A 22,471-nucleotide genomic window follows, 5' to 3' on the forward strand; every position below is an offset into this window, starting at 1 on the left:
CACTCAAAGGAATTCTGTTTGTGCAGCCTCTAGGTGTCACACTTGACCAAGATTTGGGCTAAACAAATTTAGTTTGGGCCTTTTCCTGTCCCCCACTTCCCTGCCACACCCACCAAAATATTAAAAGATAAAATATTTTACTTTTTCTCTTTGAAATAAGTAGCCATAGATTATGCTTTCTTTTCCAATTCTGACTCTAATATGTATCCTCTCTTTTCCTTCCAATGCCTTTTTTTAAAATGAATGCTTCATTTTGTTGGCTGGTTGGCTGGTTGGTTGACTGGTTTGCTGGTTGTAAGTTTGCATGGTGAGGGGAGGACAGATTCTAAATTTCCAGATGGTTTTACAGAAAATTAATCTCATAGTCTCTCCATTTTACTCATAACTAGGAAACAAATAGGATCTGCTGCATAGTTGGACCCATTGTATTGAGCATCAGGTGAATGTAAAATGCACAATATCAGATCCAGAGTTTTGAGAATGGATCACTTGCTGCAGGCCTTACAATGAAGGAAGATCTCAACCCAGTGAGGCATCAACAGTCAGTCTCTGGTACAAGGTAGCAGCAAAATTGTTGAAAAATCTCAAGTGGTGACTTGAGATAATGTTCCCAGAGAAGAGAACACCCTCAGCAATTCAATGACTCAGGCATTTGAAAAGTACAGGGGAACCAAGTACAAAAGGGCAACAGAATTGGCTTATTATCACTAGTCGTGTTGATGTCCTACAGAGAAATAATGAAAAGGTATGAGACCTTAACAAACAATTAAAAATAAAATATGAAGACCAGAAATCCTCTTTGGTAGCTGAAAGAGTGACCCTTGTCTTCTGCATGATAGAGTAGAAAAACCTGAAGTTCAAACTGAAAACTTAATAGTTAAGAGTTGGCAACTGCAAAGATGACTGAAATAAGACTGTTATGCTAAGATCAGGGTCCTACTTGGGAAAACCTGGGACCTGCCAGTGGTACAAGTTCATCTGAGCAGATGCCCAAAGTCTTTGGCCCCTCTGAACTTTCAAAACCTTAGAGGTGGCTCACCTATCCCTATTAAGAACTGGCACACTCTTTCTTCTGCAAGGCCCACCTCAGGACCAGCCATCGTCTCCTCTTCTAGCTTGCAGGCTGACGATTAAGATTAAGTTGCAGCATAAAGGAGCCTAGCACATGCTGGGGCTGAAGAGAGAAAAAGTCTACACAGCAAAGGAGCTTCAAGAAATAGCCAGGATTTACTGGTAGGATCCAGAAAACTATTCACAGGGCTGGATTTTGAGAGTGTTCGATTAAGGGGGCCAGAACATAAGACAGGATAAAGGAGAGTTATTAATATTGGGGAACTCTCCAAGGACATGGAAGAGATGGTGCAAACTGACCTGGACCACACCGAAGAAAGCTGAAATGCCTAAATCATCAAGGTAGACAGGAAAGCAAAGGACGAAAAAGCTCAGGAATGTGAACATGCTGGAGTAGATACATTATGCAAGGAAAAGTAAGACTCAAGAAAGGATTTTGCTTCTCCAAGAGAACAAACAGGGCACACCAATCACCAAGGCCATCAGGAATGTGTTGGTGAGAGGGACAGTAGCATAATCAAGTTCTCTGGTGGCTTTCTGCATGCCACCAGCAGGATAGGTGGTTACACAGGTTTAGGTCTCTTGATCCATTACAGTTTATTTTCGTGTATGGTATAAAGTAAGGTTCTCAATTCACTATTTTGCATGTGGATATCCAATTGTTCCAGAACCATTTGTTTAAAAAGATTATTATTTTTCACATTAAATTGCTTGTCATCTTTATCAAAAATCAATTGACCATGAAAGGAATGGTTTATTTCTGTACCACTGATATAAATGCCTATCTTTATGCTCATATCACATTGTCTTGAATACTGTAACTTATAGTAAGTTATGCAATACAATAATGTAAGACTTCCATCATTCTTCTTTCTCAAAAATGTTACTATTCAAGGTCCTTTGCATTTCCAAAAATACTTTGGAATTTCTACAGATCACCTGCTGAGATTTAGATGGAGATTGCAATGCATCGATAGATCAGTATGAGGTGAACTGCTGTCTCCACAACACTGAGTCTTCCAATTTGTAAACATGGAATGTTTTCTACATTTATTTAGAACTTCATAAATTATTTTCATGGATGTTTTATACTTTTCAATGCACAAATATTGCACTTATTTTGTTGAATTTATACCTAAGCGTTTTATTGTTTGTGATGCTCTTGTGAGTAGAATTGTTTTCTCAATTTCATTTTAGATTGTTGATTGTAAGGATTTAGGAATCAAATTGATTTTTTACATATTGGTTTTGTATACTACAATCTTGCTTAGCTAATGTTTTTCTAATCATTTTTTTCCTGCATTTATAATTTTTTCAACAAATAAATTTGCCATCTGCAAATAAAAATATGTTTACCCTTTCCTTTTCAATCTGGAAACTATTATTATTATTATTATTATTATTATTATTATTATTATTATTGCTATTACTACTATTATTTTTATTTTGCCTAATGCACAGACTAAAATTTCAAAGACATTGTTGAATAGAAGTGAAAAGAGGTGGTACCCTGACTTTGTTCTTGATCTTAGAAAGTATAAAATATCAGTCTTTCACTATTAAGTATGATGTTAACTTTAGAATTTTTCTAGATGATGTTTCCATTCCTAGATTGGAAAGTTACACTCTGTTCTTAGATTGCTTAGAGTTTTTGTCATGAATAGGTGTTAGATTTAGTCAAATGCTTTTTCTGCATCCTTCAGTATGTCTCGTCCTTTAATTGATCAATATAGTCCATTAATTAATTGAGTTTTAGATGTTGTATTAGTCCGTTTTGTGTTGCTATGACAGGAATACCTGAGACTGGGTAATTTATAAAGGAAAGAGGTTTATTTGGCTTATGATTCTGGGGCAGCTGCATCTGGCACGGGCCTCAGACTGCTTCTACTCATGGTGGAAAGTGGCAGGCAGCCGGCGGGTACAAGCAGATCACATGGTAAAAGGAAGCAAGAGAGAGTGAGGAGGTGCCAGGGTCCTATAAACTAAAAGCTCTCATAGGAACTAATGGAGCGAGAACTCACTCACTACCCCCCTCCCCCAAGGAGAGCATTAATCCATTCATGAGGGATCCGCCCCCATGACTCAATCAGTTTCCAACACTGCCGCATTGGAGATCAAATTTCCACATGAGTTTTGGAGGGGACAACACATCCAGACTCCATCATTCCCTGGCCCTCCCCCAAACTCATGTTCCTCTCACATACAAAATACAATCATTCTATTCTAACAGTCCCAAAAGTCTTAGCTTTTCCCAGCATTATCTTAAAAGTCCAAAGTCCAAAGTCTCCCCTGAGACCAAAAGCAAAAGTCCTTCCAGCTATGAACCTGTAAAAGTCAAAATACGATGGTGGGACAGACATTGGGTACACATTCCCATTCCAAAAGGGAGGAATAGGCCAGAAGAAAGGAAAAACAGGCCCAAAACAAGTCTGAAACCCAGCAGGGCCGACATTATGTCTTAAAGCTCCAAAATAATGTTCTTTGACTCCAAGTTCTGCATCCTGGGCACCATTGGGCATCTGGGCCCCCAAAGCATCAGGCAGCCTTGTTCCCACAGCTCTGCCTATGGATTTTCGAGGCCTGCGTTGCACATTACCAGTGGCCCTGAAGTTCTGGGGTCCTGATAGCAGCCCTGCTGCATTGGCTGTACTAGACATTTCCCTGGTGGTGGCTCTCTGTGGGGGCTCTGACTCCACTTTCCTGCTTGGCATTGCTCTAGTAGATGGCCTCTGCAGTGGCTCCACCCCTGTGGCAAGTTTCTGCATGGGTCCCCAGGCTTTACCATACATCCTCTGGAATCTAGGTGGAAGCTGCCATGCCTCCACTGCTCTCATCCCTGCAAAGTGGGGCCTTCTGCATTTCTCCTCTCAAGCTTGCCTTGAAAGAACCTGGAGCAAACTGATAACAAGGAACCAGATCCTCTTTGGTTAGAAGAGAAATGGCAAGAGGGACACAGCTAAGTTTACTATCTTATAAACCACAAAAATGATATCCTAGATGACATAAAAATTAATTTTTAGATCTCAGAAGGATTTTTAAAAAGGAATTTTTTAGCTTAAAACAAAACAAAAAAACTGACCTAGACCTCACTTTGTAGCACCTGTCTGATATGAATGAACACAGATCACAAAACTTAGGTCCTTGTATTAGTCAGCATTCTCCAGAGAGACAGAATCAATAGGATATGTTATAATTATATGAGAGGGATTTATTAGGGGAATTAGCTCACATGACTATGAAGAAAAGTCCCATGATAGGCTGTCTATAAACTGGATGCCGGTAGCGTGGCTCAGTCCAAGTCCAAAGGCCTCGAAACCAGGGAAGCTGATGATGTCATTGGTGTAAGTCCTGGAATCCAAAAGGTGAAGAGTCTCAAGCTCTGATGTCCATAGACAGGAGAGAAGAGTGTATCCCAGCTCCAGCGGATCGAGAAAGAGAGCTTCACCTCTTTCCTCTGTCTTTTGTTCTCTTTAGACCCCCAGTGGATTGGATGGTTCTCACCCACACCGAGGGTGGGTCTTTCACACCCAAGCCACTCATACTCTCATACTAATCTCTGCTGGAAACACCCTCATGGACACACCTGAAAAGATTGCTTTACCAGGTTTCTCAGCAATCCTTCATCTAACCAAGTTGACACCTAGAATTAGCCTTCACAAGTCTACCCCTTGTCAACTTGGTGTGCATACTATCTCCTTAAATCACACTTAATTTTCAAATGGTACAATAACATAATAGTTTCGCCTAACATGATACATTATCCTGCCTACAACCAAAAATGCATTAATCCCTTTCCAAGAAGAAAAAGGTAAAGTCCTTAAATGACATTTACCTTTCTCCCAATATCCCATAACTTAAAGTTGCAAATACTATGAAGTAAGATTAACAACATTTAAATGCTGGTATAAAGTCACTAAGTCTCATGGTACATGATAGAGAACAAGAGGAACAAAAACAAAGATAATTGCTTAATATGTGTACAGTATATATACATAGAGACATATTCTTAACACAACAGGAAGAACAATTACAATCCTCGGTTCTGTAACTGGTCACGTGGTCAAAGCTGGTATTTATAACTTCCTTCTTCTATTACCCGTTCTGTATTCCCTTTGCCTTCAGTGAGCACCTCAGTGGGTCGTTGTTCTTTACCTGGTGAAGTGACCAAAATCTTCATCCCTGAAGAGTCTGGGCCATTTGTAGTCTTGCCTGTATTTGGTTGTTGTAATTTTCCATTAACCTTAATCACAGGACATGGTAGTACTAAGGGACGTCCTAAGGGATCTCCTGTATTATTAGAAGTTGAGCTGTTAGCATTTTTAGGTCTAACGCCCTGAAACCAATTGAATAAATTCATTTTTAAGATTTTGCTTCTCTAGAACTACTCCTGGTACCAAAATATGTATTAGTCAGGGTTCTCCAGAGAGACAGAATCAATAGGATATGTTATAATTATATGAGAGGGATTTATTAGGGGAATTAGCTCACGTGGCTATGAAGAAAAGTCCCACGATAAGCCATCTATAAACTGGATGCTGGTAGCATGGCTCAGTCCAAGTCTAAAGGCCTCAGAACCAGGGAAGCTGATGGCGTTCTTGGTGTAAGTTCTGGAACCCAAAAGGTGAAGAGTCTCAAGCTCTGATGTCCACAGACAGGAGAGAAGAGTATATCCCAGCTCCAGCGGATGGAGAGAAAGAGAGCTTCACCTCTTTCCTCTGCCTTTTGTTCGCTCTGGACCCCCAGTGGATTGGATGGTCCCCACCCACACTGAGGGTGGGTCTTTCACACCCAAGCCACTCAGACTCTCATACTAATCTCTTCTGGAAACACCCTCATGGACACACCTGAAAAGATTGCTTTACCAGGTTTCTCAGCATTCCTTCATCTAACCCAGTTGACATCTAGAATTAACTTTCACAGATATAAAATCAATCTTGAATTCCTTAAATAAATCACACTTGGTCATGGTGTATAATCCTTTAGATGTGCTACTGAATTAGATTTTTGTATTCATTTTATTAACTATAGTCACCATGATGTGTATTAGATCTCTAGATGTATTCATTCTACCAAACTGAAAATTCGTACCCTTTGACAACCTTTGACCTCATTTCCCCTACAACACCCCTCCAACATCCACCCATCCATACCCCTGCTAATCATATTTCTACACTCTACCTTTTACATACAACTTTTTTATATTCTATTTATAAGCAAGATAATGGGTTATTTTTCTCTTTCTTTGACTTATTTCACTTAGCACAATATCCTCCAGGTTCATTCATATTGTGACAAATGGCAGAATTTTTTTCTTTTTGAAAGATGAATAATATTCCTGCTATGGGTTGGATGTGTCCCCCAAAGTTCCGTGTATCAGAAACTTAATCCCCACTGTGACAGTGTTAAGAGGGTGGGAAATCCTACTATGGTAATCGGAAGGTGGGGCCTTGGAGAGGTGATTAGATTGTTAGGACTGTACCCTTGTGAATGGATTAATCCATTCATGGAGTAATGGGCATGGTTCTTATGGCTTTAAAAGGAGAGCAACTGAGAAGCTTAGCTCTCTCTCTTGCTCAGCCATTCTGCCATGTGATATCCTATGTCACTATAGAGTCATCCCCAGAACAATGCCCTCACCAGATGCATTCCCTGGACTGTGAACTTCCCAGACTCCAAAGTATAAGAAAAAAAAATTATTTATTTATAAATTACCCAGTTTCAAGAATTCTGTTATTAGCAACAGAAATGAATCATTGTATACATACCACAATTTCTTTATCCATCCATCAATACATGGACATTTATGTTGATCCCATGTTTTGACTATTGTGAATAATGGTGAAATAATCATGGGACTGCAGATATGTTTTCAACATACTGATTTAATTTCCTTTGGATATATATCCAGAAGAGTGATTCCTGGATCATATGGTAGTTCTATTTCTAATTTTTTGAGATGCCTCTCTCCTATTTTTCATAATGACTATACCAATTTACATTCCTACCAATAATGTATAAGGAGTCCCTTTTCTTTTATTCATGCCGATACTTGTTATCATTTGTCTTTTTGATAATAACCATCCTAACAGGTGTGAGGCAATATTTCATTGTGGTTTTGACTTACATTTCCCTGATGATTAATGATGTTAAGCACCATTTTATACCTGTTGATCATTTGTATGTCTTCTTTGGAAAAATGTATATTCAGATCCTTTGCTCACTTATGAATATGTTTTTTTTTTGTTTGTTGGTATTTTGGTTTTTTACTATTGAAATATCAGTTCTTTATATATTTTTGATATTAACCCCTTATCATATGTATGGCACGCAAATATTTTCTCTCATTCTCTAAGTTGCCTTCACTCTGTTGATTGTTTCCTTTGCTGTGCAGAAGCCTTTTCATTTGACTTTGTCATAATCCCCTTTGTCTATTTTTGGTTTTGATGCCTGTACTTTTAAAGTCATATCCAAAAAGTCATTGCCCAGACCAGTGTCATAAAGTTTTACCCCTAAGTTTTCTTCTAGTAGTTTTATAGTTTCAGATCTTACATTTAAGTTTGTAATCCATTTTGAATTGATTTTTTGTATATGATGTGAGATATGGGTCTAATCTTATTTTTCTGTATGTGGAAATCCAGTTTTCCCAATACTATTTATTGAAGAGACAGTCTTTTCCCCACTTTGTATTCTTGACATTGTTTTTGAAAATCAGTTGGCTGTAAATGCATGGACTTATTTTTGGATTCTCTTTTATGTTTGTGGCCTATGTGTCTATTTTTATGCCAGTCCATGCTGTTTTGGTTACTATAGCTTTGTAGCATTTTTTGAAGTCAGGTTGTGTGATGCCTCCAGATTTGTTCTTTTGCTAAAGATTGCTTTGGCTGTTCAGTGTCTTTTGTGGTTTAATACAAATTTGGAGATTGCTTTTTCTATTTCTGTGAAGAATGTCATTGAAATTTTGATAAAGAACACACTGAATTTGTACATTGCTTTTGATGGTATGCAAATTTTAACAATATTAATTCTTTCAATATATGAATATGGGATATTTTTTCATTTCTTTGTGTCTTCTTTGATTTCTTTTATTAATGTTTTATAGTGCTTAGTGTAGAGAACTTTCACTACCTTGGTTAAATTTATTCCTAACTATTTTGGTGTTTTTTTGTAGCTATTGTAAAAGGGATTGTCTTCTTGATTTCTTTTTCAGATAGTTTACTGTTAGTATGTAGAAATGCTACTGATTTTTGCACATTGATTTTGTATCCTGTACCTTTACTGAATTCATTTATTCATTCTAACAGTTTTTGGTGGAGTCTGTGTGTGTGTGTGTGTGTGTGTGTGTGTGTGTGTGTGTAATCAAGTCATGTGCAAATAGGGATATTTTAACTTCTCTTTCTAATTTCAACACTTTTAATATCTTTCTCTTGCCTAATTACCCTGGCTAAGACTGTCAGCACTATGTTGAATAGAAATGGTGGGACTGGGCATCCTTTCCTTGTTCCTGATTTTAGAGGTAAAGCTCTCTCATCTTTTCCTTGTTGAGTATAATGTTAGCTGTGGGTTTTTCAGATATGGCTTTTATTATATTGAGTTAGATTCCTTCTGTACCTAATTTATTGAGAGTTTTTAATAATAATGAAAAAGTGCTGAATTTTGTCAAATGTTTTTCTGCATCTATTGAAATGATTATATCATTTTTGTTCTTCATTCTATTAATGTGGTGTATCATATTTATAGATTTGCATATGTTGAACTATCCTTGCATCCCTGAGATGAATCTGACTTGATTATGGTGAATAATTTTTTAATGTGCTGTTTAATTTTCTTTGTTTTTGCATCTATGTTCATCAAGAATATTGGCCTGTAGTTTTCTTTTTTTATAGCGTCCTTGTCTGTATTTGGTACCAGGACAATGCTGGCCTCATAAAATTAGTTTCAAAGTATTCCCTCCTCTTCAATTTTCTGGAAGAGTTTGAAAAGAATTGGTATTAGTTCTTCTTCTTTAAATGACTGGTAGAATTCAGCAGTAAAGCTGTCAGATCCTGGGTTGGTTTTTTTTGTTTGTTTATTTGTTTGTTTTGTTTTGTTTTGTTTCTTTGATGGGAGACTTTTTATTACTGATTAAGTCCCCTTACTCATTATTGATCTATTCAGATTGTCTCTTTCTTCATAATTCAATCTTGATAGGTTGTATGTAATTAGGAATTTATCCATTTCTTCTAGGTTATCCAATTTGTTGGGGTATAACTGTTCATAATAGTCTCATAATTCTTTGTATTTCTGTTGCATCAGTTGTAAAGTCTCCTTTTTCATTTCTGATTTTATTTATATGAATTTTCTCTCTTTTTTCTTAGTTAGCCTAGCTAAAGTTTTGTTAATTTTATCTTTTTTAAAAAGCAATTCTTAGTTTCATTGATCTTTTCTATTGTTTTTCTAGTCTCTATTTCATTTATTTCTGCTGTGATCTTTATTATTTACTTTCTTATACTAACTATGGACTTAGTTGATTCTTGTTTTTCTGGCTCCTTGAGGTAAAATGTTAGGTTGTTTATTTGAGATCTTTTTTTCTTTTTTGATGAAGGTATGTATTGATATACATATCCCTCTTGGAACAGCTTTAGCTGCATCCCATAAGTTTTGGTATATGTCGTATTTCAATTTTCATTTGTCTCAGATTTTTAAAAAATTTTCTTTTTAATTTCTTCCTTGACCCATTTGTCGTTCAGTAGAATGTTGTTAAATTTCATGTGTTTGTGAATGTTCCAAAGTTCCTTCTGTTATTCATATCCAGTTTTACTTCATTAGGCTCAGAAAAGATACTTGACACAACTTTAATCTCTTAAATTTCTTAAAATACTTTTGCAACCTAATATATTATATCTTGGAGAATGTTTCATGTGCATTAGAGAAGAATATGTATTCTGTGATTGTTGGATGAAATATTTTGTATATGTCTGTTAGGTCTATTTGGTCTAAAGTATAGTTTAAGTCCAATGTTTCCTCATTAATTTTCTGTGTAATTAATCTGTTCATCACTGAGAGTGGGGTGTTGTAGTCCCCTACTATTAGTCTATTGTTGTGTATCTCTCCTTTCATGTCTATTAATATTTGTTTTATATATTTAGGTGTTTGGATTTTGGGTGCATATATATATTTACAACTGTAATATCATCTTGCTGAATTGATCCCTTTTGCTGCTTTCAAGATGGTTTGTCTTTGACTTTTAACAGTTTGATTATAATATATCTTGGGGTAGTCTTGTATGAACTGAATCAGTCTGGAGATCTTTGACCTTCCTGCACCTGAGTATTTATCTTTCTCCAGGATTGGAATGTTTCTGCTATTATTTCTTTAAATAAGCTTTCTCCTTCTTTAACTTTCTCTTCTCCTTAAACTCCTATGACTTGAATATTTTCTCTTTTGATGCTTCCCCATAGATCTTGTAGGCTTTCTTTGTTCCTTTTCATTCTTTTTCTTTTTTCTCTTTTGACTGTTTTCAAATATCTTGTTTTATTTTCAAATAGCTTGTTTTTGAGTTCACAGATTCTTTCTTCCACTTGATCAATTCTACTGTTGTTGCTCTCCATTGACTTTTTATTTGATTCTTCTTATTTTGTCAGATCCAGAATTTCTGTTTGGTTCTTTTATTATTATTATTTTAGTCTCTTTGTTAATTTTTTTTTGTTGTTCTGGTGGTGTATTGTTTTCGTCATTTTGTTGAGTTATTTCTTTGTACAGTCTTAAAGTTCACTGAGCTTTCTGAAAATGGCTATTTTAAATTCTTCATCCAGCAATTTATACCTCTCCATTTCTTTAGGGTCAGTCACTTGTGCTTTATTTTATTCCTTTGATGATGTCATATTTCCCTTCTTTTTCTTGATGTGCATGTGTTGGTTTCTGTGCATTTGAAGAAGTGGGTACTTATTCCAGTATTCACAGACTGGCTTTGTCTGGGAAAGTCCTTCAACAATCAGCCCATCCAGAGATTCTGGGCAAGTCTCCCATGGTCCGTAGGTGGGTTTGCAACTGGAATCCTTGGACTCACTGGCCTCATGCACAGGTTAGCAGGTGTGGGCCACAAGTGTGGATCCATTTCGGCAGACCTGCTGATTTGTTCTGCTGGGTGGGCCTGGAGCCTGGATCTCTGGGGACTGGCCTGAAGCACATGTCCACTGGGGCTCACATTGTGCTGGAGCAGGCCTGAAGCCCTGAGCCAATGAGGCCAACATGCTGTTGAGATCTAACCAGAGCCTGGGGTAGTCAAAGTCAGGCTGGCAGTGTTGCAGACCAGAGATCAAGTCCTCTGTGCAAAATGAAAGCCTGGGCCTGTGGGTCTGGCCTGTTGCTAGGGTGGATCTGGAGGCTCAGTCTGTTGGTACTAGCCTGGAGTCTGGGGCTTTGGAGACCTGCCCAATGCTGGGTTTTAATCTGGTGAGCCAGGTATTGGGGTCCAAGGCAAAGTTCTATGCTCTCTTCCTTCTTTTCCCCCCAAGTGAACAGTATTTCTTTTCATGCTGTGTTGCCTGGAGTTGGGGGAGTAATGATGTTGGTAATTAAAAACTACTTAACCTCTTCAGTGTGCTACATGTCAAAATTGAGACCTTTCACCTGGTTTCCTTAGCACTTGTGAAGATATTTTTGCATGTGGATAGTGCAAATTGATGTTTCTGCAGGGACACAATTGCTGGAGAGTCCTATTTCACCATCTTGTTTTGCCTTCTCCATAGTTTATTCATATTTAATGTAATATTTATATGGTTAGATTTATGTCTCCCATTTTGCTGTTTATTCTACATTTGTCATATATTTTTAATAGCAATTTTACTGAGAAATAATTCATATATAGCAAAAGGTACACATTTAAAGCATACTATTTACTGGTTTATTCACAGAGTTGTAGAACCATCACCTGTAGGGTCAGCCGCTGGCTGACCTGAACAGCCCTAGCCTCATTATCAGTCTTTCCCTAGGTGTCCCTTCTGGTGGGCGAGCAGATGGCCCAGATTCCGCTTTCCCTCTGGTCCCCGTTGGGAGGAGACGGGGGAAGAGAGCCACGAAGAGAGGTGAGCACAGCTGCTGGCTCCAACCAGCCCGTTAAAGGACACTCAGACGCGGCGGGGGTTCTGTCGAGCAGTTCCGTTTATTATCACACAAGCACTTGCTTTTAAAGGCAAATGGGGAGGGGAGGTTTTTACATCCTCCAATCAGCTTAAAGGTTACGAGAACATGCATCCTGTCTCAATGCCTAGCTATTGCAATCGCACAGTATTCACGAGCGTGGAAGCATGTATTTGGACAATAAGGGCTAAGGCAAGGTTCCTGCAGACACTCCCATCCTACTTCCTCCCAGAACCATCTTAGGCTGCCACATTAATACGCCCTTGTGGGCCCATAATGGTGCCGCTTGTAATGTCACTTAAGGTGGCATTAGTTTTTAAGGCCCGACAATCACCATTATATAATTTTAAAACATTTTTATTAAGCCCGAAAAGAAATCCCAACTCCATTAGCAGTCACTTCCATTCTCCCCTTCCCCTAGACTCTGGCAACCACTAGCCTACCTTCTGTCTCTATAGATATACCTGGGCATTTTATGTAAATTGAATTGTACAGTATGTGGCTTTTTGTGGATAGCTTCATCATGTAGCATGTTTTCAAGGTTTTGTTCACAATGTATAATCTGTCAAGACTTCATTGCTTTTCATGGCTGAATTATATTTTGTTGTATGAATATACCACATTTCTTTACACATCAAGCAGTTGATAAGCATTAAATTGTTTCTAATGTTTGCCTACTATAAATAATGTTGCTCTGAACATTTATTTTCATATTATATCTTTTTTTGTTCTTCTGTTCTCTCTTTATGCCTTCTTTTGTGTTTTTTAGCATACCATTTTCACCCTTCAGATTTTTTTAAAGCTTTTTTTTAGTTAATTTCTTAGTGGTTACCTAGGGATTACAGTACCTATCTCAGTCTTTCACAATCTATTTTAGAACATTATTAACTTAATTTCCATTAAATATAGAATCTTTTTCCAATATTTCTTTTTTCTTCCTTCTTCTATGTGATCTAGATTTTATAACCCCAACAAAAGTGTTATAAGTATTGCTGCAAAAAATTTTATAATTTTTAGAGAGGTTAGGAGAAAATATAAATGTATTTATAGGATACTTATTCAACATATTTGTAGTTTCTGTCACTCTTCATTTGTTCCCATAGATCAGAGTGATTGTCTAGATTCACTTTCAAACCTGCAGACTTTCATTAGTATTTTATTTAAGTCAATCTGCTAGCAATGGATCTTCTCAGACTTTGCTTATCTGGTAATGTGTTTATTTCACCTTCATTTTTGAAGTGTGGATTTTTTAGATACAGATTTCTTGGTTGATAACTTCAAGGTTAAGGGTTTGATCCCTGTACCAGCCAACTACAAAAAAAAAAAAAAAAAAAATTCTTATTTGACACTTTTTTTTAACCCCTTGAATTTGATATTCCACTGTCTCTGGCAGCCATTGTTCCCAATTATAAGTTAGCTGTTAATGTGAATGAAGTTCCTTTGTACCTGATGAGTCATTTTTCCCTTTATAACTCATAATATCGTAGTATTTTCTTATTAGATTTGATTGATATCTCTTATTCTACTCTGGGTTTTCGAGGTAGCTGTGTGGATAGATTAATTTTTCTCATCAAATATAGGAAATTTTTGAGCACTATTTCTTGAAAAAAATATATATATGTATTTTCTGCTCCTCCCTCTCTACTCTCCTTCTGGAGCTTCTATGATCTATTCATTAAAACACTTGGTGTTGGCTCACAGTCTTTGAGGCTCTTCTCATTTTATCTCTTTTTCTTCTCTATTAGTTAAATTGTATCATTTCTATCAATATATGTTTAAGTCTGCTGATTCAACTGTTCTTCTCTCCAGGGATCGAAGCTACTTCCATCTTTGGCTTGGTATCTCAACATGTGACCTCCATGGTTGCCACTTAAGGAAAGGAGATGGCAAGAGAGTTATGTGAGATGTTTGCAGTATCTCTCTCTACATATATTTGGGCAAAATTTTATGGCCACAATCTAATTACAAGGGAAGTTGAGAAACTTGTTTCCCTATATACCCAAAATAAAGAAAATAGAATAGATTTGCCATATACGTAGCATTACTTCTCCCATAAATTTCTACATTCAGGTAATTGTGTTACCTAAAAGGCTAGCAATTTTTTTTGTCTGCTTACCTGGATCGGACAACCATCCTAATGTTTGCAGGTCAAACTGTTAGGCCTGTAGGTAGAAAATAGTGGATTAATAATCACTGAAATGTAAAAATTAGTGTTAATTCTCTAGTGAGCTAGCAGGAATTAGCTCGGCAAGGGTGGATTTCTACTTGGGTTCAACTCTGATCAAATAAGAAAGCAAATAACTCTTAATACTCTAAATTAAGACTCTGGTTGTTATAAAATGTTATTCGACTTCACCTCTAATCGTGCAGATAATATTCATAAACTAAAATGTGAATGCCTGTCCCTGGATTGTGCAACATTACAGCCTTGCTTTACTCCACCTGCAGAGTATGAGACACCTCTAATATTTGGGCCTTCCTAATAAATACTTTTTGCTTTGCTCTTTGCTACATTTAAGGTCTCAGTTTGCCCCATTTTTCTGAATTATTTAAAACAGTTTTCTCCTGATTAAATTTTAATTTTTTAAATAAACTTTTTGGGCAGCACTCATTTTGTATTATCTCTTCTGTTCTATTTGGCCTTATGCATTTGTACATTTTAAATGCAGCTATTAATGTTTTAGTGGGGTTTCAGAATGAAACTGAGAGAACTCTTATGTTCAACCCATATTTAATTGAGAGTCAATGTCTCATTTCCTGTTTTCCTTTTACATTTTTCTTCAACTATAAAAACAAAACTTTTAACATTTAACCGATTGTATTCATTATTTTCACTCATAAAATGTCAGTTAAACCTGCCACAATCAAATGAACTAAGTGGGAAAGGTACTATTACGTAGCAAATGAAAAAGATTAAGACATATAGGTTTAACAACTTTTCCAAGCAGTTAAGGAAGAGTTTGGAAGTAGTAGGATGACATGATTTCCCTATATACAGAGTTGTCCCAACTAGGGATAGCTTTTTGAAAATCAGTGACTCTGGAGAGAATCTCTTTACTGAAAAAAATGTATTAAATACAAATATTTGTCTAATTTGTATTTGTTTAGAGTAGTACAAGGTCCATAATAGGTACAAGACAACTACTTGTGAAAAGAAGGAAATAATTTATATAAATAATACACAAGCCTAAAATTTAAAAAAAGAAATGGTTTATGATTTATTAATTAGGACGGGAGAGAAACAACTCTGTCCAAATGTTTCAGTACCTGATGTGCAGAATAAATTCAAGGAGAATACTTTCCTACGAAATAGTGAATCTTGGCATACATCATAACTCCTAAATGAACTGAAAAAGTAAAGATTGCCCTTGGGATAAAATTTAATTTATTATATAAAAGTTATGCTTATTCTAGAAAAATTGACAATTTTGACAGTCTTGCTACTGCTATTTTAAGTTGATACATTTTTCTTTGCCTTCTAAGAGAGTGGCCTTCCTTTACACTTCTGCATACTGTGTGGTGAAAAGAGAACAGCTGTTCAGTACATTTTGTCATTTACAAGTGTAAGATGTATTCATTCTTGTGCACTAAAATATGCTTACATCTCACACACCATGCATTATGATTCAATAAAAAATACATATTTATGATGGATTCAACACGACAATAAAAATCAGCCTCAGTGTAAGATAAAGATATGACAATTTGAGGATAAAAAGCAAATGCCAGTAAATTAGCCCCATCCATTGTACTACCCTGTGGTGACAGCAGACGTCACTACCAATTTTTTCCAACTTCTAGTACACATCCATAACTGAGAACAGTATGAAAAGCTTTCTAATTAATTGCTACTGGCAGATATGCTACTTCCAAAAGTTTTTCCCTTGAGCTACAGATGCCAACCTACCTCAGTATATAACAATTGCATCATTTTGCAATTTACAAAGAAAATATATATATTTTTTAATTTGCTAATTGATGGCACAGAAAAGTTTCAATAGATTCCAGATAACAATAAAAAAGAAAAAAAGTTTCTAAGTTGACTAATGGGTTGAGGGCTGCCAAGTTGACCGAACAATAGTTCACCATCCAATTTTACTTGACTCAGCGGTAAAGAGATGAACACAGCAGCTAAGCTGGGATATGAATAAAAGCAGGTCTTCAAGACTACATTAGCAGACAGAGCTATTTAACCCACAATATATTTCACTTACCAAGTTATTTTGGGCACTCAACATAAGAGGGTTGAAAGGCTGGACAAAATGCCCTTATAATCACATGTGTCTCTAAAAGAAAAGTATTAGAAACCACATTTTGTAGCTATTTGAATATTCTAAAATTGTTTAATTTTTTAGCCCAACCTAAAAATAGAAACTAACACTGACTTAAGAGTAACTCCATCAAAATTGTGCATGCCTAAAATCTGGATCTGAGTTCTTCCCAGTGCTTGTTGAGCCATGATCCAGTGGTTGTGGGGGAAAGTTTATAATAACCACTTATTTTATCACAGTTCTTATATTATCTCCATTATGTCTCCTATATCAAGTCTTCAATGAAAGGTCTTTTATTCAACCAATGGGAAAACATTTATTGAGTGCCTACTATGTGCCAGCCACTGTGTCAGGCTCTGGAGACACAGTGGCTTACACAACATGCACCACTCAGCCTTCATGTTTGCATGGCGCTGAGCTTGGAATTGTACATGCTAGGCAAACTGCCATGTTCCTTGACTCTCAGACAACGTAATTTATATGATCAACATTATATAAACAAAGATAAAGTGTAATATAAAGAAAGAAGACAGAATCAAGAGAAAAGCTCATTAATATATTAACATCCAGATTATCACATTGGCATGTAAATAACTAACAGTGGGCATTATCTTCAAGTGATACTTTGCAGAGTAAACTACTTCAGACAAGCAGTCTCCACAGTGTGTAATGAGCAGAAACTTCATGCTTTCTCTTTTGTCATTGCTGATGTTTGACTCCTGTCGTTTTCACATTCTGGGCTGCTGAGATGAATGAACATTCCTGGCAGCTGAAAAGGACTCTTGCTCTGGTTCCTCCCCTAACTAGCAAGACACAAAACCTATAATCCATCTTAATTTCACCCCATGTGACTTGAAAGGTGGCATCGGTGGGGCCGATAGGAAGGATCACTGACAATGGGAGTGTGAAAGAAAACAAAAACAAAAAACAAAAAATAAAAAGGTGTTAACTCAGTGGGTTTAAATTGCAAGAGATTTCTCTTCAGTAAAACGGAGCATAGATCCAGACCCATTCATATTTTACTAGATTATTATGCAATAAAGGGGGCTATTGGTGGATTATGTCTCAGTAAAAATAAATTTCAGAGAAAAAGAGTAAGTGGTATATTTTATTCTTTTAGATCATACAAGTACAGATTACCAATTCTAGCTCATTTTAAATAAACATTTTCTTAATATATTCTCATGAAATTCCTGTAAGTGTATATGCTTATCCCTATATAATATGGACTATTTTCTTAGTTTTTTATGAAATTTTAAAAACCTCTGCATTAGGTTGCTTCATATTGGATGTTAGCTACCATATTCTTCAGTCATTAAAAAGAAGAATCTTAACCAAGCAATAAATAAACCTAATGCTTACCTCTAAGCAGTAAGTACTTAAAATAAATAGTAAACATTTGCTTTACAGCACGTTTTCCTCTGTAAATTATAAATTTTGCAACATTTCTTTAAATGTCTTTCACTTTTATTGCATTGCAAAAATGAGATCATATTCTTTGTATGCACTTCATTATCTCATTTGATTGGGTTTTAATTCCTGCAACATTCAGAAAAGGCTGATGTGCCTTTTGCAATTTGAAACAGTGGTTGCATGCTGAGAATAATTAGCTTCACTAAGGCAGAACAAATGATTTCTTTGCAAAACACCAAGTCTGTGTTTCAACAAACATAATTGAAGAATACCCAAGTTATCTTGGGTCTTCCAGTATAGTGGTTACTTCGTATTTAATTAACATTGTTGTAATCTTAATTCCCTAGTAATTATAGTGACCCAGAGATTATCACAAAGAATGTTATTTTTGAAATCTAGGGATAGGGAGACTTTCTTTTTCTAATTGGTTCACTTAGTTCGTTAGTTTCCATCAAAATATTTATTTTACATGTATATTATCAAATTTTATTAATTTCTAGTCATAATTTAGGCAAAATAATTTAATTGCTGGCTGTGGCTACCAGAATGGTAGTGAGCTATCCTTTCTGCTTGACTTATCCTGGAATTTTGAATCTTCATTAACCTAATAGAAGAACATTTATAAGAAGCCAAATTAGATTTTTTCATACTTGTTTGTAGTGAGATAATATGAACACAGTAATTAAATCCCACCAATCAAATTGTATTGAAGAGAAGTCATTTAGTAATAGCAACAACAGAGAGATGATTATAATTTCTTACAATTAAGGGGCTAATCTTCTTTAAAACCAGTAAAATCTGAACTAAAAAGTTCATTCAGTTGTCTATAGTTTAGTTAATACTCTTGTTGAGTTAATGATTATTTCAGCACCTTGAGTGGAAGCATTAATCAGAGTTCATTGAGCAAAAAAAAGGTCATGAGAGCATACTACTCTAAAATTAAACGTTTATGTTCATTTACCTACACAGCTGCAGGAAACTAAAATTTTTATTGTCGCTGTATTACAGAGACCCATTTAACACCTTATAATTCTGTGTACCACTGGTTTGACAAATTTAGTTCCACACAAGACACATTGAATTGTTATGATTTTGATGCTACAAATAAATTATTTCTCTAAAATGTCTTTGGAATAATCAAGTAATCATAAACTTTAAAAGGCTTAAACGTGTAGAGTCTGTATATGTCTATGGCATCACTGGCAGACAGACAATAGAACCATTTTCAAATTGTTTCATTCATTCCTGGATATTAAAAAGTTTCTGGTTTTTTTTATTTGATTGAGAGATGAGGGTTGCTTTAAAGACCTAAGAAATTATCCTCCTTTCCTCACTTTGAGACCATTAAATCATCAAGAAGTTTAGTACTTTTGGAAAATAAGTTTTATCTTAGAAATTGTGAACTCTGAGCAGTTCTGAAATGTAAACTGACCTTGTTGTATAGCTGTTCTTAATATCTGCACTTGGTTAATCTAGATATCAGTCTAGTAAGCAAATGCAATGGAATTAATGAAAATCAACCGGAGATTATTGAAACAATAGTAAAAAAGGGAATTTAACAAAAACATATATGAATTCACAGAATTTAAAATTCAAAAACTACGAAGTAGTTTGCCAAGAACATTGCTTAATTTCACTCAACTTTTCATATAAACTTTTTATTTTATAATGTGTTCTTTAAACCATCAAACGTTCACACAGGTGTCCAAGTTATTGTGCTCAGTAAGTAACTTCAATTAGGCTCAAGGTGTTGTAAATTGGAATATTTAAAATAATTCACATTTCATAGTGATTTAGAGACATAGAACTATAAACCTCATCTTCTCATTGTTGTAGCTTTCAAGCAAAGTTCTTTTCCTTTCTGCCTGACAAGCATTTAACTTTCACACTTTTTAAAAATGAATTTCCATTATTTCCTGTGTTGGGTAGATGATGTTCAAAAGTACACTTATTTCCTTTAACAAATGTGAATTCAAAGGGGGTTTAAAAAATAGAAAGCACTCATTGAAATGCTGTCCTGTTACAGTAAGGGTTAATTATTTTTGCAAATCAAGTTTAGTTTCCTTAGCAACCCTTTCATTTCAAAAGTTCAAAGTGAATCAAACCCTCTTAAGGGAATTTAATTGGGAAACCATGGCAATTTACTAAGAATAGCATGATGTTGAAGTAGTTTAATCATTAGTTTAAAATTGGTAATACCAATGACAAATTATTGAAGTTGCATGTAAAAGGATGATGGCTGCTGTACAGAAGTAGTTAAGTGACAATAAAAAAGGGATTGCCTTTTTTCATACATCGTGAGAAAGGATTGAACTCCTGTGCACCAGTGAAAGGCTAAAATATAATAAGATATAACTATAATTTTATTCTCTATAAAATAATAAATATCACTAAGCTCATTCATTTTTTATATATTAGTTGCAGTATCCTATCATTTGACATTCATATCATTGACACTATATACCTATATGAATCATACTCTCCCCACACATTCCACTTGACTCCTAGAAACAAATTTTGTTTTAAATAAAACAACACAGACAAATCATACTAACCAAGAAAAGCAGACTGATGTAAGGATAGTTAGCAGAGGGGAAGGGAATGGCAAAGAGTTTTGCTGTTGCTTGTCAAAGTCATTGTTATGGGTTAAATGTATCCCCTAAAAGTTCATGTATTGGAAATTAATCTCCAGTGTTAAGGTGGGGAATCTTACTGTGGTGATTCAAAGGTGGGGCCTTTAAGAGGTGATTAGATTATGAGGACTGCACCCTTGTGAGTGAATTAATGGATTGTTTATGGGTAGCCATTGGTGTGGCTCTGATGGTTTTATAAAAAGAGAGAATGAGCAGGTTGGCTGTCTTTCTCAGCCCATTCTTGTCATGTGGTACTCTACATCGCTGTAGAAGGCAGCCCTCACCGGATGTGTTCTCTGGACTTTTAACTCCCCAACCTCTGAAACTGTAAGAAATGAATTTCATTTCTTTATAAAGTACTCGGTCTCAGGTATTCTGTTATAAGCAACAGAAATAGACTAATACAGTCATGTTACTTTTAATCTCACCAAGCCTGATATCAAACAGGGTCTCTGAAGAAATGATGCCTGCATTTCCTATGGCCTTCCATGCCCCCAAATGCCATCATTTCTAACAAGAAAGATATGTTCAGTTTTATTAGAAGTGTATTATTTAATTTCAGAAAATTTTGTACCTTGTGCTAAGTCTTGAGCTGGCCCATTAACTCAGTTGGTTAGAGTATGGCCTTATAACACCAAGGGATCTCCATCTCAGCCAGCAACCAAAAATAAACAAACAAAAAATAAAGTAAAATTCTCTTATAAAAAATATTAGGAAATTTTATACTTCATGCAAAGTCCTGAGATGATGCATGTTATTTTGTCAACTCCCCTAAATTTATTTAAAATTTAAAAGAATTAACAGAGTTATTAATATGTGATTTGGAGTTGTGGGTTTTTTTCTTGTTTCATTGAAGCCGGAACTATATTAAGATATAACAGTAATAAAGATATGACCACAAATTTACATTGCAGGATAAATTCACCAATAAATATTGATGCACATTTTTGAAATAAATTATTGGCAAATTGAGTTACTTGGTAGAGAAATAAAATATCACAATAAAATTGTTTAGAGTTGGGCCAGCCCTGTGGCTCACTCGGGAGAGTGGTGAAAAATTTAATAACCTTTCTTATGAAAAAATTAAAATAAGAATGGATCAATATTTTCATAAATGATAAAAACAATGCATGACTTTTACCATAAAGCAATTATATTCTTCTTCATAAACATTCAAATATGCCTTATAACACCAGGGTCAAGGGTTCAGATCCCCATACCAGTCAGTCACTCCCCCCAAAGCCCCCCAAAACAAAATAAAACAAAAAAAGCAAAAAATAATACAGGAGTGGCTAGTTAGCTCAGTTGATTAGAGCACAGTATTGGTAACACCAAGGTCAAGGGTTTGGATTCGCACTCTGGCCAGCTGCCAAAAAATAAATAAATAAAACAAAACAAACAAAAAACAAGTATATTCTCACTAAATTAATAAACAAAACATAAATGCCACTATTGCCATTAAAGTTTTATATTATTTTTATAGTACAAGTAAATATAATTAGACAAGAGAAAGAAAGAAGATGGAAAAATAATATTAGAAAGAGGAATAAAAATTATCAGTAATTGAAAATCATAATATCATATATCTGGAAATCCAAAGATATCAGTAGAAAAATCTTTAAAATGAATAAGAAAATTCAGGAAATCAAACCTTTAAGACATAAAACAATTTTTTGAAAACCAAGAGTAATCAGAAATGTGATTAAAGAAATTCCCTTTATAATTGATAAATGAGATAAACTCTACTTAGAAATAAATAAGAAATGTGCAAGACCTATATACAAAGAAACTTCAAATTCTCCTAAAGAAGTTTTCTAAATAAAGAAAAAACTTACCTACTTAAATGTAAATAGATCATTTTCCCCTAATTATTCTGTATGTTCATTAATCCACTTCATATACACAATTTTTTTTTTGCATTAATTGATATGATTAAGTGATAGTAAAATATGCAGTAGGGTGTTC

The sequence above is a fragment of the Cynocephalus volans genome, chromosome 6 (assembly GCF_027409185.1).
Source record: "Cynocephalus volans isolate mCynVol1 chromosome 6, mCynVol1.pri, whole genome shotgun sequence".
Taxonomy (NCBI): domain Eukaryota; kingdom Metazoa; phylum Chordata; class Mammalia; order Dermoptera; family Cynocephalidae; genus Cynocephalus; species Cynocephalus volans.